A 6,000-nucleotide genomic window follows, 5' to 3' on the forward strand; every position below is an offset into this window, starting at 1 on the left:
ATATAGATTTAGTGACAGCTTCCTCAGACTGACGAACCAGAGGTTAAATATATGAATTTGCTTCAAACAACCATATTATGACAGAACACGGAGATGAAAAAAACCTATTAGTTCGCCTACTCCATTTTCCTGTCCACTACAAAATTGTTCCCTAAAGTGTATTTTCCAGTGCTTTGTCCAAACTACTTTTATATGACCAAAGAGCTGAGCAGCTGACCACTGCTATTCTTGTGATATTTTACCACAGCTTAATGGACTCAGATTTAGGAAGTATTTTTCCAGATATTGAGTCTTGCAGGTTTTCTTTCCCCTTTATAACATCTGTTTATAGCATACCTCCCACAACTAATTGAAAAGTTGACCTAAATTTTACTGTTACTAAATGTGAAAAACATTCTAAACTGGATAAACAATACATTTCTTCATGTCACAAACTTGCCAAAAGTTGCATTTTCCTTTTTAGTCACTTATAAAAGATAAGAATCCACTGTTACCAATATTTTGAGCAATTCTTCTGCATTGAAGGAGAGGGCATAAATTTTTCAGATGTATCTAATGACCAGAAATTCCAAAAAAACTCATGAAACTAAAGTAGCATTTAGGTAGAATGCACTGAGGAAAGTCCTAAATGGAAATCCTGAAAGCTTCTGGCTCCACTGCTGTGTAAATCTGAAGCCACAATCTCTGTAGCATACCTATTCCAGCCTAGCATGTCTCTATATGAGAAAGCCTCAAAGTAGGCCTGTCAATTTTAGTTGAGATCTGAATTTGCTCAGAATTCAAGGGTGTTTGGATCCAGGATTTTAATTTTAACAAAGCTTTATACTCTGTATATGTTTTCAGTATGGAAATCTCTGTATTAAAATCTCATGTAGAGTTGTCATGTCACCTCAGACCCGCTAGAAACCTGCCACGCTAGAAGCAGTACAAAATGGCAACAGCTCTTGTGAGTGAGTGGGGAGAATCCCAGCTGCTTTGGCAAAACCCATTGCATAATATTATGCTAAAGAGTACATGTTTCAACAAACAGAAAAGTGAAATTAAATTAAATTAAATTAATGTAAAGTAAAATGAAATAAAAGAATAGCTGCCTGAGTATTGTGTTATCACTATGCCTCATGACACATTTCAGGACCCACATCACATGACAAATCCCCAGACTCCTCATAACTGCAGGTGGTGCTGCCCACCCTGTCTGCATGCATCCTGATTAAAGGATTTTCTTAGTCCTAGATCAAGTACTACATTTTTATCTCAAGCTTTTACTTTACAATTGTTCTTGGAAAGCCAAGAAATGTGAGACTGGAAATTCAGGGACTAAATTCAGTCGAAACTAAAATTAAGATGTCTTAAAAACACAGACATTATGCAGCTGTTCCTCTTTGTAAATTAAGGTTCCTTTATTATTTTTAGATTATTAGCTTTTCTCTTTGTGTCACTGTGATACTACTGCCTCGGTATTTTTTCATCCCTTTTCCTGATTTGGATCTTTACTTTCCCTCCAGTCTGTGCTGACTTGTCTGTAATTAATAGTTTAGTGGCACCCTGTACAAAATGGTTCCTGAGCTGTGTTTAATCATTGCAGCAATTTATCTTGGGTAGAGAAGTTAAAGGGTACTCGGTGACTTTAACTCATTTGTGCTTTTTGGAAGAGGTTGTTTGCATCTAGAGGCTCTGAACAGTATTTCTCAGGGGTGCTTTTCACAGCAGCGTAATTTTTACATTGTTTCTTTGCAAACAATAAGATAATTTCATAAGGCACATGATGTTGTCATAGTTTTCTGACACACTGGGTACCCAAAAGATGCCCTGAGTCCTGTGCAAGAGCCACCAAATAAGTGATTGTAGCTGTATTAGGATAATTCTGCACTGCAGAAATTACAGCTGTGGAAATGTCTTGGAAGTGGAGTCCACCAGACTGCATAGTATGGAAATATGTGCTGGGCTAGGGCTGCCCACACTACAGCCTCGGTGGGCAGGGGAGAGGCCAGAGCCCTGGATGTGTACAGTGACATTTGCTGAAGCTTCTCCCAAAGGATCAGGATGAAAGATAGTATTATCGTTTTCAGGCTGTACTAGCAGATATGGCTTTTCACCTGTGCTGTGCTGGCAAAAAGGTCAACATCTCCTGCCCAGACGATTTCTGTGTGGAGAGGGAGCAGCAGTCACTGCGGGTTTGCCCCACAGCATTTAGTGAAAAACATATTTATCCTCAAGAAGGAATTTTTTTCTAGCTTGATCTCTCTTTGAGCCTAACTAGAATGTCCTTACTAACCATAACCTCTGACAGAAAGGGGAAAAGATTATACAATAAGCCATCCATTTCTATTTTTATTAGACTGCCTCATAGATGGAGGAAACAAGACATCTGTATGCAGTATCAAGGCTTGCGTGCCTGAAAGCTTATCCGTATTTGTAGCCACATCGGGTAGGTCTAATAAAAGCTGTAACCACTCTCCCCAGACCTTGGGCTGTTTACATCCTCAGACCTTCACGGCTACAGCACTGCCATTATAGTAGCAATGTTAGTGTTGCCATTGCCAGATCACAGTTGAGGCAGCTGGAAAATAAGCTCTGCGTGGATCTCACAAGTGCTGTGAGGACTATCACCTCTCCTAATCGAGTTATATGTGAAACAACCGGAAAGGGCAAGAAATTGTCCTAATCTTACAGCTTGTGTGCCACCTTTGATTACCAACAGTGTCATCAACAGGGCTGGTTGTGTAGGTAGATGGACACAAAATTCACAATGCTAAATAGTTTGGCTCTTTCCCCCTCTGCTGACAGATAGAGATATCTAATACAAAATACCAAAGATCCCTCTGTGGCCCACATCTGGTTTTTCTGACTAGTACCTGGCACCGTGGGAGGAGGGATGACCACGTGAGAGGCAGCCCGGTGGAGGCAGCTGCCCTGCCCGCTCCAGCATCAGGGGTCTCCTGTTGGCACTGCGTGCCCCGCATTCACCTGCCTAATGGTTCGCTTTATCCACCCCCTCCAGCGATAGGTATTAAAAGCTGGGTGAAGGGATTAGGTCAGGATGCAAGTTGTAGCCCCCTGTGATACTATCCACATCTCCTCCTGTGCACTGAGGTGTGGATGTTGACAGACTTTCCTTTTTTAGTACATGCTTATACTAAAGATGCTAGCTCTGACACTGCAAAGCGCTATTCATTCACGTTTTCAAAAAGGAAAAGTGTTCAGAGAAAAGTTGAAATACAATGATGGAAACTGCCTTTTTTCAGCTTTTCGCAGCTCAGCTTAACTCTGCCTCTGAGCCCATCAACAGCTCTCAGAAACTTCATGCTGTACGCTCAGGGGAAGGATGAAGGACACTGATTGGCACAAAAGGTGATGCAGGGGATTTTCTCATTAACCCAAACAGTAGCTGTGTCTTCATTAGCAAGCACTGGCCAGCGTTTGGAGTGAGGGTGTACCTCCCGTATGACACAACGGCTCTGTTGCAGCCAGAGGGAATGTGATTTTATAGCCTCAGTTTTGCCTCAAATGTTCATAGATAGCAGAAATTTTTACAAGTTGATTGCTTCTACCATTCATTAATGCATGGGAACAAAGCTGCTGAGAGGAATATCTTGGCACATGCATTAGCCCCTGGTTTGTCTTCCTTAAGGGCCACTAACATTGCAGGAAGGTGCTTCAGCTGAGCACATACTTTTCTACCCAGTCAATTAATACATAATTTAATGGACAAATCACTCATTTTCCCTTTTGCACTGTCTGAGGCCTCGGTTACCATCTTGGTGGCACACTATGCCCAATTTCACCTGGATGCTGTCCATGGTGAGTTCACGAATTTCAACAGTTTTCCGAGGAATCTTGCAAAATGGTTCCAGTTTGCCAGATAAACCCCCTGCCTCCTGACAAAATACAGCCGAGAAGTATGAGGGTTTCTCTTTGACTTCCAAAGAGAGATTTGTGAAAATCTGAATCTTCTGAAGATCTTACTTTTCAATATGTCTTGGAGCATAATGAGGGCGATCTGTTCACGAACCACCATTATTACCCTCTCTTCTTCTTTTCCCAGCATACTTTCCAAGAGTTTTTACAAAGAATGAGGTACAGGATGCAGGTCTCTGTAGTCTTTCAAAGCTATAGCAGCCACCTTTAGTTTTATTGATTAAGAAATTCTGTGTTTTACAGTCTCTTCAGAAGTACTTGAGCTGAGGTAGGAAAATAAAAAAAAACAAATGCAGGCAATAGTCTGAAACCCAGTATTGCCCAGCAACTAAGTAACAACCTAGACTCATCCTTCTTCTGATATTGGATCACTGACATCATGTATTTTACCTGCTTGATACCTATACTCTTCTTTCTAAAGATGCAGTACAGGAAGCACTGCCTCCAGTGCCCTTCTTTGTATACTGCAGTGAAGTCTCCATAGGCAAAATACAACTTGAATGCAACATTAAAAATATTTTATGGATTTTTTCCTTATTAAGTATTCATAAAAATGTGTCTAACTTTTGGGAAACACAGTCTGTCTGCATGGACTTCAGCTGATAATAGAACTGGTCCTGTGCTCTTCACTAAGTCCAAAGCCCAACAGACCAACTGGACTGACTCATTTAAAATACAGGTCTATATGGGGTCATTATGAATTTTCATCATGTAGGTCCTCTATTACTGCCTGGGAAAACTGAGTGGAAAAGAATTCATTTAACTAAACCAGAACAGCTCCTGTAAACAACTGTTTTCCTTGTTTAAATTAAAGCCACTTCCATTTTTATACACAAGATTGAAAGTGAATCCTAAACCCAATAAATTCCTACTCTTTTGTATTCATATATAAATTATTTCAAATTAGCCAGTCTGGCTGCTTCTAACAAAAAAAAATGCAGATTGAAAACTCATGCACTGTATTACAGCAGCGAGTGAGTCTTTATGACTGAAAACAGAGGTTTGTAATGGAAACTGCAACTCATTCTTAACTATGCCAGTGTGAGCATGCTGTTCAAATATGTACGGTAAAAAGTTACAAAGTGACAAGACTGCAAAGTTTACTGCAGCAACCATGCATTAACAGGCAATAAAGCACACATCATTTATAGCAAATTCAGTTGGTAATAAATTTCAACACTTACTGCTATTTTATAGCACCTATAATGAACATGAAGCTGTGATTTGCATTCAGATTATGCACATAAGGAGCAATTCAGGAAGCCACGCAGTGCTTTCATGAACACAAAGTGTGGTTCTCCATCACTGCTTTTGTAGAAATTGCACAGAGGGATAAGGCACAGCTCCTCCAACACTTCCAGTCACACATAATTCCTCTCTCTGTTAATAGGATGCAATGCACACCTTCACATTCATAACAGTTAAATTGTAGTTACTGCAGGAACAGCTCATCCTTCTTGAAATGAAAGTCAGTGCAACTGAATACAGATCTGCAGAACTGCTAATGAAAGATAGGGCTGTGTAAAGCTATAGAGAAGGCATTTAATAAGATATAAGCACACTAGATTGGTTCTCCAAGTCTGTGAATGTCCTTTTCCTTTCCTTGTTTACAAACCTAGAATTACACTTTGTTTCACCTCGTGGATTATGTCAGTACCTAGCTTTAAGTCACTGTTCGGGTGATTCAATTGTGGATGAAGACTTCCCACCGAAGTTCAGCTGTCGATGCAACTGTGCTGGCAGAACTCCAGCTGTGGACCAGGTTCCTCCACAGGATGTTGGTTCGCTGCCAACCTTATACGAAAGAAAGATTTTTTGGACTACATCTGTACCACAAAACCCAGAAATGTTTTTCAGTTCCTGGAATCCAGCACACAACACAGCTGTCTCCCAACCTCACTGTGCCCAGAGACTTGGGCACAAACCAGCTCCTGCTGCTTCACTCCCACTCCCCAGCACACGCAAACTAGTCTGCATGTGAGAGGAGCCTGAGAGGAGGCACCAGGCACTGAGCAGGTGTCAGCATAGGTAATTAGCGGAAAAATAACAAACCATAGGCACAGCTTCCAAGAGATGAGCTAT

This window comes from Dromaius novaehollandiae, chromosome 1 (genome assembly GCF_036370855.1).
Source record: "Dromaius novaehollandiae isolate bDroNov1 chromosome 1, bDroNov1.hap1, whole genome shotgun sequence".
Lineage (NCBI taxonomy): Eukaryota > Metazoa > Chordata > Aves > Casuariiformes > Dromaiidae > Dromaius > Dromaius novaehollandiae.